At 39.9% G+C, this 16,854-nt stretch overlaps 1 long non-coding RNA gene across 1 annotated transcript in view; it reads left to right on the top strand.

Moving 5' to 3' along the window:
- The window catches only part of LOC116486769, a 30,792-nt gene extending 14,360 nt beyond the window's left edge, over positions 1-16,432 (top strand). The window contains exons 2-3 of the long non-coding RNA XR_004252990.1: positions 9,106-9,278; positions 16,278-16,432. This is a non-coding gene — a long non-coding RNA (uncharacterized LOC116486769). The remainder of the gene's footprint in view (positions 1-9,105; positions 9,279-16,277) is intronic.
- Positions 16,433-16,854: the final 422 nt, after the last annotated feature.

Raw genomic sequence — 16,854 nt, 5'->3', positions numbered from 1 at the left:
AATGTCTGCTGCAGACAGCCTGCACATTTTTCTCAAGGGACAAATAATCTTAATGCAGCACATTACAAGGGGACTTCCTCCCCAGCTGTATTTTCTCACATTTGTTATACTGTGGTATGCACTCATGCTATTTACTGACCTAATTCATTCTATGAATTTCCAGTCAAATACAAAATCGGAAGACATTAAATTGCATAGATACTTGGCAGTTTATGGCAAGTGACAAGTAGTGCTCTCCAAGCTGTGTTTCATCATTTATCAGCAGTCCTGGCTATCAGGGGAGGTCCCAGTCAACTGGTGGCTAGCAAATGTGATGGCCATCCACAAGGAGGGCCAGAAGGAGGATACAGGAAACTATAGGCCTGTCAGTCTTATCTCAGTGCCGGAGAAGCTCATAGAGCAGATTGAGTGCCATCATGCAGTACCTACAGGGCAACCAGGTGATCAGGCCCAGTCAGCATGGGTTTATAAAAGGCAGGTCCTTCTTGATGAACCTGATCTCCTTCTACAACACAGGGGTGCATGCAATGGTTGAGGGAAAGACTGCAGACATGGTCTATCTAGACTTCAGCAAGGCTTTAGACACTGTTTCCCACAAAATTCTCCTGAAGAAGGTGGCTGCTCATGGCTTGGACAGGTGTGTGCTTTGTTGGGTTGAAAGCTGGCTGGGTGGCCAAGCCCAAAGAGAGGTGGTGAATGGAGTTAAATCCAGCTGGAGTCCGGTCACTAGTGGTGTCCCCCAGGGCTCAGTACTCAGGCCACTTCTCTTCAATATCTTTATCAATGATCTGGACAAGGGGATTGAGTGCACCCTCAGTAAGTTCACAGATGACACCAAGTTGGACCTGAGAGTTGATCTGCTCAAGGGTAGGAGGGCTGTGCTGAGGGATCTGGGTAGGCCAGACTGATGGGCTGAGGCCAACTGTCTGAAGGTCAACATGGATAAGTGCCAGGTCCTGCACTTGGGACACAACAACCCCATGCAATGATACAGGCTGGGAGAAGAGTGGCTAGAAAGCTGTTCATCGGAAAGGGACCTGGACGTATTGGTCAGTGAGCCAGCAGAGTGCTCAGGTGGCCAAGAAGGCCAACAGCACCACGGCTTGTATCAGAAATAGCATGGCCAGTAGGACTAGGGAAGTGATTGTCCTTCTGTACTCAGCTCTGGTGAGGCTGCACCTTGAGTACTGTGTTCAGTTTTGAGCCCCTTACTACACGAAGGACATCAGGGTGCTGGAGCGTGTCCAAAGAAGAGCAACAAAGCTGGTGAAGGGACTAGAGAACAAGTCTTATGAGGAGCAAGTGAGAGAGCTGGGGTTGTTTAGTCTAGAGAAAAGGAGGCTCAGAGGAGACCTTATCACAGTGTACAATTACCTTAAAGGAGGCTCTAGTGAGATGGCGATCAGTCTATTCTCCCAAGCAGTAAGTGATAAGACAAGAGGACATGGCCTTATGTTCCACCAGGGGAGGTTTAGGTTGGATATTAGGAAAAAATTCTTCACTGAAAGGGTTGTGTGGCATTGGAACAGGCTGCTCAGGGAAGCAGTTGAGTCACCATCCCTGGAGGTCTTCAAAAAATGTAGAGATGTAGATCTTAGTAGCATGGTTTAGTGGTGGACATGTCAGTGCTAGGTTAAAGATTAGACCAGATGATCTTAGAGGTCTTTTCAAACCTAAATGATACTATGATTCTAAGTAGATGAAGACAGAAATACAAAACCAGAATGAGATGATATTGATAACTGTGATATAATTTTCCCACAAAAGCAGGCTAACTTAAGTTCTTAGACATCGCTGGAAAGGAAAGCATTGAAAAGAAAAGTTGATCTTGTGAATATTTTTGTGAGCTTCATTCAGACAAGAGAAAAAGAACAGGGAAACTTTGAAAAGTTAACAAGCAGCCCACAAAGGCAGTGTATTGATCAGAGGTGCACAATCTGTAAGAGATGGTAGTTAAGAGTAGAAGATGAAGACCCTGAAGAGCAAAGACAAGTATCTCATTATGTAGCTCACTTACCAACCACAACCATTTGTCACTGATGTCTCTCTTTTCAGAGTGGCTGAAGCACTATCCTGCTCTCCAGCAATGAGATGCTGTCCCAGAGCTAGCCAACTACGTAAATTGAGCGCATTCTTTAAAGCACGAGTTTGTTCTTGTAATGATTCACTGGCCCATGTCTGAGAGACCTCAATCTAGAATAATGTCTAATAAAACTTAAACAAACGAACAAAAAGTTTATAAATTCATTAGAATTCCTTTAAAGGCAATTCTTTTTTGCTTCAGGTCTGGCCTACTGAAAGACCAGTAACCCACTGATGAAGCAGAGCCCTTTGTATAATTTTAACAACTGGCTCCAAGTAAAACTACTCGTTTTTGTTTAAGCTCCCAATAGGAATCCAAAATTCCATTTTTTAGTTTTACAGCAAATCCAGAAGATTTTGCAAAGATGTTTCATCTGCTTTGTTAGACTTCAGTTCGTATCTCCAGTGCACTGAATTTCAGGAGTTCCACATGTATACTGGGATCTGCAGGTCTCTTCTCTGGCAGCCAGCAGAGGCAATAGGATGTTCGTGGCTGGAGAATTCTCACCGAGCCATGGATACTCTCCATAAGTGTGGGTAACCATCAGAAATTGCTGTTTTACTCTCCCCACAGAACTACTTCACTGTTTTGTGGGGACAACAGCATCTGCTCCCACAGCACCAACCTGTTTCATTAGCTGAGGTCAGCTGTCATTCAGAATCCCAGTGAAATTTGTCTGTGGGCTTTAATATTGACAAATAAGTGTACTTAAAAATCAAATTTGAACATCTGCATCTGTTTCCTACATGCTGAGATACAGGATTTGTATTTCACTTGCAAATGTTAGTAACATTACCGTGACCAGCACAAGCAGCAGCTTGTAAGGCTATAAAAGTCCAGAAAGGAGCAAGAAGACAATTTCTTTGAAATATGCTTATAAAATCAATTAGTTTTAAACTGAATCAGTAGAAAACAAGATTAAGAATTTTAAAGATTTATCCCTAAATTGAATAGTTTCTGCCATAATAAATAATGCATCCAGTGGGAAAAGACATACCTAGGAGATTTCTTTTTTCATCAATGTTCACTCTAAATGGTTCTGACTGTGCAAAATAGCTGTAAGTGGCAAAGCCTCCCTGAAGCATGCAAATCACTGTGTGGTACACTTTAAAAATGCTAAGGACTATATGCCCATTTAGAATTTAAAATAGGTGTCTGCACAGAGAATCAGGACATAGGGGAGAGTGGCAATCCAGGTCCAGCTAATTTGCAGCTCCCACACATCCCACCCAAAACCAGGACATGTGCAAAAGCAAGAATGGCTACAAATGCAGCCAGGGGACTCTGTCAAAGGGCTCCTTAAATGCCTCCTGTCCCTGTCCTGATTCAGCAAAGTCCCCTTCCTGTCCTCTGTAGGGAACCAACAGCAGGTCCTCGCAAGGGTACTGGGAACACTACACATGCCACCTCTGCTCACCAGTCATTTGACTGGGTGGTGGTCATTTGATTTTCACTCATAGGATAACTAAGGTCAAATTCATGAGAGAGCAGTACTTCTGCAGCACAATACAATTGCTTATAGATACTTCACGGTTGGGAAATGCCTATAAAATAGCTAAAATTAAAGGTAAAGCTTTTGCTCTTACTAAGAAACATTTTTTAAAGTAATATGCCACTTCACTGGTAGTCTATTTGTTATTAAATCTCCAGACACTGCAATCCAGAGAGTATAAGATTGCAATAATTCCAATTTGATTTCTTTTTATTTTGTTAGGAATTTCTAGCTCTCTTGTTTGAAAAAATTGTGTTTAAAAGATATTGAAAATAGAAAGTAAAAAAATATTTTATATTTCCTGTGTATTTGTTCATCCTATGCTCTGCTTTATGACTCCTGAATACTACAAATTCAGCAATAGGGTACCATCTACTTGAATTGCATAAATCATAGAATCATAGAATATCCTGAGTTGGAAGGGAACCCCAAGGATCTTCAAGTCCAACTCCACACAGGACCAGAAATAAAAACAAACCTGAGAGTGTTGTCCAAACATTTCTTGAATTCCAACAGGCTCAGTGCCAAGACCACTGCCCTTGGGAGCCTGCTCCAGTGACCAGCCACCTTCTTGGTAAGGAACATTTTCCTAACATCCAGCCTGATAATAAGCATAATAGAAGTTTGAATCAAGTATAGATAAATATTACCCATTCTGAACTTATTTTAAATAAACTTTAATTCTAAGCCCTTATATTTACACAGAATCTACTTCTTTTCCAATTTTTATATTTTCAGATTTTGAGATGCATATCCCATTACTGAAAATGGCATACAGTATGGCACAAAGATTTGAGAACGCATGCATCGAGTTATGCATTGCATGCTATAATTTTTTCTTTGAAGGATTTGCAATTAATCATTAAAATGAAGGCAATAAAACTGTTATGCTACCATTATCTGGAGTTTATTAAAAAGTGTAAGTTCAACCTTGCATATTGTCCTACTTTAACTTCAATATCAAATTTTATAGCTTCAGGTCCTCATAAATAGCAAGATTAGCACATATTAATATTAAGCCTTTAATCCCTTCTCCAATTGCTATGAAATATAGGGTGATTAACAACTTCAGTCATTCTTGACCAGCTTTTTAATTGGACATTGTTTTTTTGTCATCTATGTTTGAATCTGTAGGCACAAAAACCGAAAAGTGTGATAAAGCTCAAGTGACAGGACATGAACACATCAGACAGACATTATGCGTATTATGAGGGGAGTGTGTGCATTCATGTAAATATGATAGTGTGTTAGTTTGTTTTCTGAAACAGTTTACTATGAAAGGAAATCACTTTAAAAAAAAATAATAATAATAATAATCAAGAAATATTCCAAACTTACTTTGTTTTATAACAAGGTTTTCCAGACACATTCATTTTTTATGGGCTTTCTTTTGATGTTGTTTCTGGTATTGCTTCTACACTTTTCTGAGGCTCTGAGCTTTATTTTGTAATTCTGACTGTTTTACTACATATTATTTAGTTGCTTGATAAACCAAAAGCAGTTTAGCATCTGTTTAACCTTGAATAAAAAGTTTGCACTAGTTAAATGCCTGAGAAGAAAACTTAATCTAGATTTGAAAAGCCTACAACTGAAAGTAAAATTTAAGTTTTTGAAGAGGAATACAAATACTTTGAATGTTTTATTTTATTTTATTTTATTTTATTTTACTGAGGGTGGCAGCACCCTAGAAAATTTCTGCAAGTCCTACCCAAAAAAAATTATGAAACTAAGCTAAGATTCTGAAACATGGAAAAGAATACGTAGAACTTGGTATGTGTATATCTGGTGGGATTTGGCAGGAGAAGAGTGCTTGCTCAGATTCAGGGATGCCATACTCTATGTATTCTATTGCTTCTTCATGTCACTGACTAGCCCAGTGTTATTCTATGAAATTCTAATTTACCATAAACAAAAGTCCCAGTGTTGTAATCATGGCAAGAAATTCAAAGATGCAGAAGATACACAGAAACCATGAGTAGAATAGATGTTTGACTTTTAGATTGTTTTCAGAGAAGAGCAGAGGGGCAAAATGGACTGTATACTGACTGAATGAGAGAGGTAAGATGAACCAGAGAAAGGGAGCAAGATAAATAACCTGTGTACCCACCACAACACCAAGCACTTTTACCTGAATGAGCTCGTTTGGATAGGAAAAGCAAAGCTACAAAGTACTCTGAGGGGGATGATTTAATATAGTTTGTTTTGCTACCCCAGTAGGTTTGGTTCAAAGGCTCTTACATCTCTGCATGGTGTTGGCATGTACACTGGACTTAAATCATTAGGCACTGCATCAACTGATGAGTTCACGCTCAGAAAAGAGACAGTGTGGTCTGTTTGCTGCTCTAGAGGGTCATAAACCAGCTGGGGGCAATGAGGGAGGCAGAGCACTTGGACGTCTGAGCCAATGGGATGAATACTTTTGTGGGGACCCATCTAGTATCTATAAAGCACCTTCAATATTTGTCACTGACACCATGGTTAAATGATATACTGCCAAAACCTGAGTTCAGTTTTAATGCACTGTTCAGCTCACTCCTCTCTAAAATTGATATTAATGGATATTATTAAATGGATTTTTTTTAATCCAGGTCATAGTGATCAAATAAATTACTATTTAATTATTAAAGAAAATGAACATCATATCATTGTATACATGCTTGTAGCACAAGGAGTAGACAAGAAACAACCAGAACTTACAAGAAATGATTCAACTGGTAATGTGTAGATCTGAAGAGGTAAAATATGACTACAAAACCAAAAATGGTCATTCTATAATGTCGTAAATATTTCTGGACCTACTCTGTAATGTGTAGTTTAATTATGTGAGAATCAACTCTATTTTTTAGATACCAGTTCATCTTGTGGTAAAAAACACTTGTCAATGTCCTGAACATATGAAACATAAGTCATATTCTACATCTGCAATGGCTAACCACTTTCAAGGAAAACAGTGTGATACTTCAAACATAAATGTGTTATCTAAACCAACTAAAAAAAAAAAAAAGTCAGTACCTACCTCCTAATATGGAGTATTTACAGATTACCCAAAATAGTAGTTCCTGAGGTAGATTTCAAGACTTTCTCTTACAGAAGCTGACCTGTGAACCTCAGAATTTTGACTTGTTTCTAAGAGCCAATGCAAAATTAAATTTATATTTTGTTAAAACAAATAATGTAGTGGACTGGTTTTAAGGGATGCTTGTAAGGTCAGTGGCACCCAATGAATTAATGTTATGAGAATTATTCTAAGAGTTTCTATTTGCCCATTAACACTTTTCTTAAAAAATAAAAATAAATAAAAAAAGAGTGAAAAAAAACACCTTTCTCACCATTGGCCCTAACTGAGAGCCTTAGCTGTACAACCAATAGCAATGGCTTGTCTACCTCTGCTGGATATTTGCTTCCAGGATTACTGAACCTGCAACTTGCTATGCAACCAGAGGCATTCACTAGTACTCCAAGGTTGACAGTACAAATCTTTTTTCAGTTACTGTCAGATATTTTAGTGTATTTTACTAAATATACTGGCCCCAAAAAGTCCAACTGTACCCTGGTGGCTATTGGGCATGGCATAGCTAGCCAGTTGAGATAAGGGATTGTCCCACTCTACTCGGTGCTGTTGCAGCCTCGCCTTGAGTACTGTGTGCAGTCTTGGGTGCCACAGTGTAAGGCCATAAACCTATTAGAGAGCATCCAAAGGAAGGCTACAAAGATGGTGAACGGTTTGGAGGGGAAGACGTGAGGAGTGGTGGAGGGCCCTGGGTTTGTTCAGCCCAGAGCAGAGCAGGCTGAAGGGAGGCCTCATGGTGGCCTGCAGCTCCCTCACGAGGGGAGCGGAGGGGCAGGCACTGAGCTCTGCTCTCTGGGGACAGCGACAGGACCCAAGGGAACAGCATGGAGCTGGGACAGGGGAGGGTCAGGTTGAGGATTAGGGAAAGGTTCTGCACCCAGAGGGTGGTCAGGCACTGGGACAGGCTCCCCAGGGCAGTGGCCATGGCACTGAGCCTGTTGGAGTTCAAGGAGTGTTTGGACAATGCCCTCAGACATACAATTTAATTTTCAAGTAGTCCTGTGTGAGTCCTGTGTGTCTCTTCCAACATCGGATATTCCGTGATTCTATGATTTTACTCTGTACAGAGTATATCTCTGTATATATACCTGTTCTTGAAGTCAGTATCAGCCTCTCCTTTGTCTGACATCTGGTCTTCCATAGATTTGTATCCCATCTAAGTACATGTACACATATATCCCACTGAAATAACTGTGACCTCTCTGCAAGGCTTCCAGTTCTCACTATAAAGCCCCATGGACAGTACTTTAGTCTTTTTCCCATGCCCGTAAAATGCTGGCTAGCCCAGAGGCAATCCATGCATTGTCTCTTCCTGAGATACACACGTGCCAACTGGCCAGACAGTGCATGTGCTGATGTCCTAGACAACAAACTAAACTGAAGAAGTAACTCTTTGAGTTTCCACCAGAGAAATCTCCGAAGCAAGGGCAGTCCTTAGGGAAGATTCAAAAGGGAAAATGGCAGAAAGATTGATAGGTGGGCACACAGACAGTGCACTCACAAAAGTCTCACCTACCTGGGAAACCAAGGTAAAGAGGGACAGATTCACAGCCTACAGTAATATGCACTTTAAGCCCACGTATATGTATCATTACTGTTCACTGCCTCCTCTCATCTCTCTGATTGATGCTCATATAATGAGGTAAGCATGTGATATTTTTATCCTTATCTTTTAATTAGCAAAGCATATTTCTTTCCAGTGATCCACCCAATGCCGGTAATAAATGCAGAGTTATTTGTTTCCTCAAGGCCTTTTTTACAGTACTCACATTTCTTGGTGCCTCACAAATGTGCAATCTCTATTGCAGGATAAGAACATTACTGTCTTGATAGCACAAATGGGTAAAATGAGCTAAAGAGGATTGTCTGAAGATGCAATCTGCTTTGAGGCTAGGATTTCAAGTAGGTAGCTCCCAAATTGCCAACACTTTGTTCTACATCATGTTGCCTATCAGCCAAAGCACAAAGGTGAGATTATGGCTCCAGCACAACCACTGCCACTTAGACCTGATACATTGTCTGGAGGATGGATGGGTCCAAGGAGCTTGGCCTCAATCTCCCTCCCTGCTTCCAGAGAGGCCATCTGTTCTTCTTGGTGTCATTTTCCTTCATTCTTGCACAGAATTAGTCCAAACATGAGAATTTTCATGTTTGCCTACTGTTTTTGACATACTGCCATTATTTTGTTCACTATACAACAACAACAAAAAAATCATCATTTCTTTTCTGTCAGACTTAATCTCTCAATCAAATTTGAATGCAATTTCATAGGGCAAAGTTAATGGATTTCTCTAGTCACAGCATTTTCTCCTAGTCAAATTTCTAAGGGCTTCTACAAACCAGAGAAGTTCTTAAATATTTTTAAATGGAGAAGGTAGGCAACCTAAATAGAGAAAGAAATATTCTTCTCCCCATAATAATATTCATCGGAGATTTCATTTTATTTCTTGTCACCTGCAGCTACCACCCGGCTCACAAAGAGTGGAAGAGAGATCGAGTAGATCCCATTCATCCTATTGAATCATGTGTGATGCCTTGAGGACATCTTTCTCTTCCTCTTTGCAGTGTTTCTGAAGGCCAACAATATCATGGAACTCACAATTTGATGTCAACCATTGAGTCAAGTCAAGCAGGTTTGTTATTTTATAAATCTTATTTCTGCCTTCCTTCCCTTCTTTGAATACTTATATTTTGTAAAGATTCAGAAAGAAGAGGGTAAGAAAACACAAACTTTAAAATGTTAGGTCTCATTCTACAATTATCTTTTTTTTTTTTTTTTTTCTTATAAACTCTTTGTGATTGCTGCAAAGAATCGACATTTTTTTAAATAACCATGCTCCTGAAATTGCTCTTGTCAGTATGGAAGTCTGCTTTCATACACTGATTGCAGATATTTGTTTATCCCTTTCACAGACCATCATGCTGTTAAGATGTGTGTGTACGTGTGTGTGTTTATGAGTTTTAGCCTTCTCCTATTTTTAAAATAGTAATTTCCCTAGAAGAAAAACAAGTTCCTACTTCAGCCTGGGATAAAAGGCAACCTACAAGGCACCACTCGACTGAATTGCTTTTTCATGTAATTCTGCATTTTGAATAAAGCAGCAGTCTAAAGGCCTTGCTGTAATGGAAGGTTTCCCTGGCTTATATAATAGTTCACGCAGACAGACAGCACTTCAGAGGCTGCCACTGAAATTCAGACAGAACTAGTTCAGTCAAAATAGCATCCGGAATAATAAGCTCACAGCTTCTTCAATCCAAAGGAGCCCCCCTCTCCCTTCTTTTTTTCTTCCCCCAAGGATACCCCCAAACATAGGGCAAAATTGAACCACCAAAAGGAAAGAAATAGGACTGACTTTGTCTTATTAACATGGCACACATGCGGCTGGCATTTGCAGAAACCTGCTAGGAGCAACTCTAAACTCTGCAAATAAGTGTCACTATGGAAACTAATCAGACGAAGAGAAGTATGAAAGAGACTGCCCCAGGAAAATGTCTGAGAGGGATAAATATTACTATAAACAAATTCTTTAGCTTAAAGGGCCATGCTGAAAATGTTAAAGAAGCTGGCCAGGTGTCTCAGGGGCCTGGAGCAAGTTCAAGACTCTTTCTCACCAGGTTGGTGGTGTCCAGGAGCATTGTGTGTCTGCAAAGGGAGAACAGAGCCTGCTTCATTCTTATGCACCCCGGCGCTCATGGCTGGGAGGAAAACCTTGCTTATATCCTCCAGGAGGATGGCTTCTTGGCAGAGTGTTTTGCCCCTGACAGCTCATGAGGATTCAGATAAATAGCTAGGGAAGGTGGCAACTCAAATACAAACAAGAATTAAATGCTGTGAACAAGCTAAATTTCTTAGACTCAAAGACAAAAAGTGTTTTATTTCCAGTAAGTATAAAAGTTGCAACTCTTTTATTTTGTGGATTATCTCAGCCACTTCTCTAAAGCAAATATCATCATAAAAATATATCTTTTCTGCAATTAACACAAGGAACTGTGCACACCTCACTTCTAGTGACTTGTAGAATAATGTGTAAAAAAGAAATTGTGGTTATTCAAAAGCAAAAAGTAAAATTCATAGCCTCTACTGACCCAGAGCATAAGTCTTAATGTTTAAGTATACCTCATGCATTACCATACCTTCTTACATCATTGTCATGCATTATAAATAGCCAGCCTTTTGAAGAGAATAAATGAAACCTGAAGCTTGTGTGGAAGCCAGTAAATGTTCTTATCCAGACTCATTGGTAAAATGGAGAGGTAAATGTGCAGTCTCCAGACTTTGATCAAGCAGCACCTTCAGGCTGCTATAACTTACTGCACCAATCACAGCAGTGGTCTTTAAAGCAGAATGTCCAGCAAATTTTGGAAGAGAGCAGCTGAGTCTGATCAAAGTCAGCACAGGTGTATAGGACCAAAAAAAAAAAATAGATAAAATGTAATTTTGATGAATAGTACCAATAGCTACTTCTCAATTTTGCCTTTTCAATAATAAGTGGCAATAAATATGTTCTTCAATATCATCCACATTCACTGCTTATTTAAGATAGGTTTGGCTGGAGCTGACTTACAGGAGAACTGTAACTGGGTCTGAATATTTGGCTCTTGCAATCACTGTGACAGCCTGCAACATGCAGAAATAATCACTTGTGACGTTTACTTGTCAATGATGAGCCAACCCAGGGAAATTCACAGACTGCAGCTTTGAAAGGTTTATAAATTCTTTGGTTAAAAGTGTAATGATGTGGAGGGAACTGTATGAGAATTTTTAATAGAGACTTAATCAGAAAGGTGATTAAGATGATAGACAGACTAATTGACAGACATTTTTCCAAGTGCAGAATGAATAAAAATGGTTAGCTCCATGGGCACCAATAGGTGGTACCGACTGATCACTCTTCAGGTGTGAATCTCCCAGACATTTGGTAAATGGGGCACTCAGCATAGAGAGTCTGTGAAAGCTTTTTTTATGCCACGTCCTTTACTGGCAAAAGCAAATCTTCTCTTAGAAAACTACTCATAGCAAATATGAGTAGTGGAGGCCTCCAGCTACTGTGGGAGAGAAACTACAAGAGCATTAAAGGTAAAAGTCTTGGTTCTGCATATATTTAACTATGATATTTATTCTCTTTTAAGTGAAACAATTAGTCCTCTTTCACTTTGTTCCACCCACTGTTTGGTGTCTATAGCTCCACAAAATGTAGAAGTAGAGGTCGGGTAGAGAAAGCTTTCCTGTAAAATGTTCTGGTCCTGACTTTAGTTAATCTACCAGAAGTTTGTGTTGAGTTGTATTGTGTGGAGGGAACTGTGCCCTGACGTAGTTTGAAGTGTTGTGTGGGTGCACAGGTTCTATGCACTGCTGCATGCACTCAAAGATGGAGAGTGATAGGGCTGCTCCAGACATAGTTTTTTCCTGTAATCCAGTCTCTTTTTCCCTGCCTTTGATGAGCATTATGACACTGAGCTTGAGGGATACAGGGCCTCTCTACAAGATCAAGCTTACAATGAAATGTCTTCCTCGTGCTGCTGAAGTTTTACAGCAGGGTGTGCCATCGGTGTAGCCACTTTACACAGGAGAACTCAACAAGTTTATTGTGCCAAAGTGCACAAAACAGAGTTTTGAGAACAAGAAACATTGACCAAGCTAAATTTTGGGGAATTTTAGAAGTTCCTTCTCTTTCTTTGTTAACTCAAATAATGGAATAGTTCATGACAACAGCTCTCCCTCCCCCCAGCCCTGACTTCTGGCTGTTTAATATAACTGAACAGAAGAGTTTTCTGCACTTTATAAAAGTGTGCCAGGTGGAAGCATTGAATGCATTTGCATACCCAGAAGTGTGCATATTATTTTAAAAATTATATCAGTGGTAAATGTAGGTGGAAAGTAGGATAAAGTATCTACTGCATGATGGAGACAGCACTTAAGAAGCCAGCTTTTGAAACAGAGCTTCTTTGTGATTTTTTTAAGGTTCTTGCTCACTTCAGTTTCCACACAGCAGAAAAAGAACTAATTTAGCTAATTCAGGGGAAAAAAAAAAAAAAAAAAAAAAAAAAAAAAAAAAAAAAGCTTTTGTAGATTATCATATAAAGAAGGGATGTCATAGACTAAAAGGTGCACCTGATAACCTGAAAGCTGTTCTTAGGAAAGAAAAAGCTTTCCTTCTTTTGAGCCCAAGAAATGAACACTCCCAAATCTGCGTCCCTCCAAAGAGGAGCTTCTGCTGAAGAGGGGCACCATCTGGTGGATGTAGCAAGTAGGACCTGCCAAAGCAAGGGAACTTTACTCTTCTTAACTGCTATATTTTCTTCAATGGGCAATGGGTATGGGGATTTATCTTTATACAGAAATCTCCCATAAAATGACAGGACCTTTTGGTCCTCGGTTTCCTATATTGTTACAGGAATAAGTTTAAATTAGTTCTGTTAAAGCCCTCCTCTGGCACCTTTCTGCATCATTCTTAATTTCATACAGGTATTGTGATGTGTATTTTACATTAGTTTGCAAGAATGAGAGTTGAATAGTTCAAAGGTTGTTAAAAATAAACATTTACATTGTTAAACTGTTTAATCAGAGGGTGATTTTTCTATAGATGTCTATCACTGGAATCCTTCTGTAGAGCTGCAGGATTACTGGATACAAAAATTAAAGATAGTTATTAGAAATATTGTAGTACGCATTACCAGAATAAGATAACAAGAAAAGGGGGTTAAGTCTGAAGTGTAATAATTCTCCTACTTAAACCTCTTTTTTGTTAATGTTCAGTTTTTATTCTTTTTTTTTTTTCTTATTTTTCTTTTTTTTTTTTTTTGTCTTAAATCTCCTTTTTATAGTCACAAGCTTTTCTCCTCAATAATTTCTCAGGGAACTTTAGACATAAAAAGCTGAGATTCTTCACAAGTCATTTGATTCCAGGAATTTTGCCTCTCTGAACAATAGCATCTATCCTTAAATTTCATAATAAAACTTCAAAACACATAGGTAGCTAAGTTAAGAGAAAAAGCCTGGACAGTTTTGGAGAAGACTACTCATTCAGTCCAAATGAGGAAAATACAAATTCTCACTGTCCAAAAGCACAAAATTACTGGACCTATTCCTTTTTTTTTTTTTTTTCTTATCTATACAATCTATGCTAGAGGCAGCAAAGATATCTGTTCTACTCATCTATACCTAAACTTGTATTCTTTTTAGGCTTTGAGCCAACTGTTTGAAGATTTTAGATGAATGACCTTGTGAGCTAAGATATCAGTGCTATTGCTATTTCATTCATGCAGTCACATGCTTTTCACTTAGCGCTTTCCTCACTGACATGGAAATCAGTCCCAGGCCTAAATGAAAACTGTGTGTTTCCTTGATTGTTTTTGCTTTGAATATACTTTATTAAAGTTATTAAAAAGATAGGATACCATACACTGTACCAACCAGAGGCAATTTTAGGGTAGACTTTTAGGATTTAGTATAGGGAGAGTCTTTACACGGTCTTTCAGCCTGCATGCTAAGCATGCGCTGTGCACATGTTTCTGCCTCATGTAAGATAACGCTGAACACAATGGTTCATTAAGCACATTTTGCCATGTTGTTCTCAATCCAACCCCAAAGTTAAAGTGAAGACTGCACTTGCATACCACAGCAGAGCACGATCCTGTACTGAAATTGAAATCCAGATCAGTGCAATTACAACCACCTGAAGATGAGATAAAGGAGAAATATTTTCAAAGTGACACTGCAGAGCAAACCAACAACAGCAGAACTTCACCGTCCTCCCTGCAGGACTGAACGAAGGTGGGAGTCATTACCTGTCTTCACAAAGTTTCAGAGCTGCATGCCAAGACAGCTGTATGTGTTTTCTAGTCCCTGCAGGATTCCCTCTTGCATATTCTTATCTAAAATCAAATATGTAGCTTGCCTGCTGTTTACAGCCTCGCTTCTCCCTTCTGCCGCTTCATCACACGATGGCTGTCAATCTCTTCAGGACTCTTGGATCTCCAGGGCCAAGCTGCCCAAGAGTTTGTTTCTCACTTGTCTTCCAAACACTAGGCTCAAGCACCTTTTGGCCAGCCACAGGGCTCAGCTAAATACTTGACTGTCATGCTTCCTTTTGGGATCAGCAGAGAAGACAGTTAATGCTGTGACTGGTGACCCAACCATACCTTGCAGGATCCTGTCAGTCCGACAGTCTGAATCACTCCAAATGATGAACTTGCTTCAATCATGACCCTGTTTTTCCCTTACAGGTATTTGATTATGTCCTCTATTCTGTGTCACATGTTAGTTATTACCTTTTATTGTATGCCCATCATGCATTCCTCAATTGGTTAATTACCTTATCCAGACACTAAGTATATAATCAAATTCCTGACACTATCATCACACATTCAGTTCATGCCTAAGCCATATTACTATGGTGGCTATATTTGGATGTTGCCCAAGCTACACACGGTCATCATAAATCCTGTCCACAGCTGATATCTCAAACCTTGAGTAGTTCATGCAGCACTGTCTACTTCTGTCACCCCTTTGAGATTGCCATGCAAGGGAAGAAACACTTAAAAGCCAAATGTCTGCAGCTATGACATACACAAAAGTATTTAGACACAGAACTTATGGTCCTGCTTTCCTTTCTTCCCATTGCTTTCACCTGAAGCGTAGTCAGTTTTGTAAAGTGATATCTTACAAGCAGGAGGAGGACAGAGGGAAGAGCATGGAAAGGACATGACTCAAATTCCTTCTCCATCTTGCAAGTGCTCCTGGAGAAGGCTGTCCCCCACGTGTGGAGGTCATAGGATAACAGTCTGGAAAAGACCTTGGGAGTTCTCTAGTCCAAACCCTGCCCAAAGTAAAGTCAACACCAACAGACCATGTTGCTCAATGTTTTGTCAAGTCCAGCCTGAGGAAGCTGCTCCAATGCTTACCTGTCCCCACAGGGAAAAAAAATTCCTTCTATCCAGTGAGGTAGGTCTGCTGCACACAGTATCTTCCTGAAATACCAGCCACTGGGCCAGAAGCCATCAAGAAAGGATAGGGCTCTGTCAACAGCAACCACCTGCTCAGTCCTGCCACAATTCCTGCATCCTTGCCCACTGACACAGCTACACAAACCTGGCACTGGAGCAGGCTTGTGTCCACCTCCTCATGGAGGCATGCCCAGGGGTGCACAGCAGAGCTGCAGGCTTGAGTGCCCGACAGCCCACCCTACAGTGACAGTTGTCAGTGGGTGCTGCAGGGATTTCTTCCCCCTCAGGCTGCAGGGCTGTTAGCAGGATGAATGAAATCAAAGCAATCTAAATCAACAGGAAGGAACTCTTGATTAAAATTGTGTACTTCAATTTGTTTTGCATTTGTGTGCCTTAGTCATTTTGCTAAAGAATACTGACTTTCACCATTTTGGAAAACACTGATTTGCAACAGATTACAGCTTTCATGCTATAATTGTCATTTCTCTAATTCAGAAGGAGGATAAGCTATACCTTATATATTTACTTAAGAAATTGTCTTTTTCTTCATTTAAATACTTACAGGAAGGGTACTCTCTTCTCAGTACTGCTGCTTTTGATCTTTGAAGTGTTTTTGTTGTTGTTGTTATTTTGTTTGTTTTGTTTTGATTGTTTGTTTTTGTTATTGTTTGTTTTGTCTAAAACAGGAATGATCAAGGGTCCAGGAACCTATTATATGAAAAGAGGGCAAAAACACTGATTTTTTCTTGTTTACCAGCCATTTCTACAAAGAAAAGGATACCCTCTCCCAGGACATCCATCTATATGGCACATGTCATGCAAATACACCACCCTCTCAGAGGTCATCTATCCCCAGCCATACAGCTACACAAGCAAGCCTCTCTTGCCAAAGCACATCATGTGCTGGTGTGATCATCCTCTTTCTCAGCCCGGAGCTTTCACTTGGTCTTTGCCAGCCTGAAATCACAGAATCGTGAATCATAGAATCATCTAGGTTGAACAGACCTTCCAGATCACCAAGTCCAAGCAACAGCCTGATCTACTGAGTCCCATCACTAAACCACATCCCCTAAAGCTTCATCCACAGATCACTTAAATACCTCTAAGGATGGGGATTCCACCACTTCCCTGGGCTGCCCATTCCAATTCCTGACCAAATTGTAAGCATCATGCTAAAGACCAACATATTTATTGGGTAATTTCATGGTTACATCATTTAGATCATAAACTACTTAGCTTTCCCAGTTTTGTAAAAGAATTAAT

This window comes from Aythya fuligula, chromosome 2 (assembly GCF_009819795.1).
Source record: "Aythya fuligula isolate bAytFul2 chromosome 2, bAytFul2.pri, whole genome shotgun sequence".
Taxonomy (NCBI): Eukaryota; Metazoa; Chordata; class Aves; order Anseriformes; family Anatidae; genus Aythya; species Aythya fuligula.
Note: the sequence above shows the minus strand (reverse complement) of the source record. Positions and strands in the feature narration are given on the sequence as shown.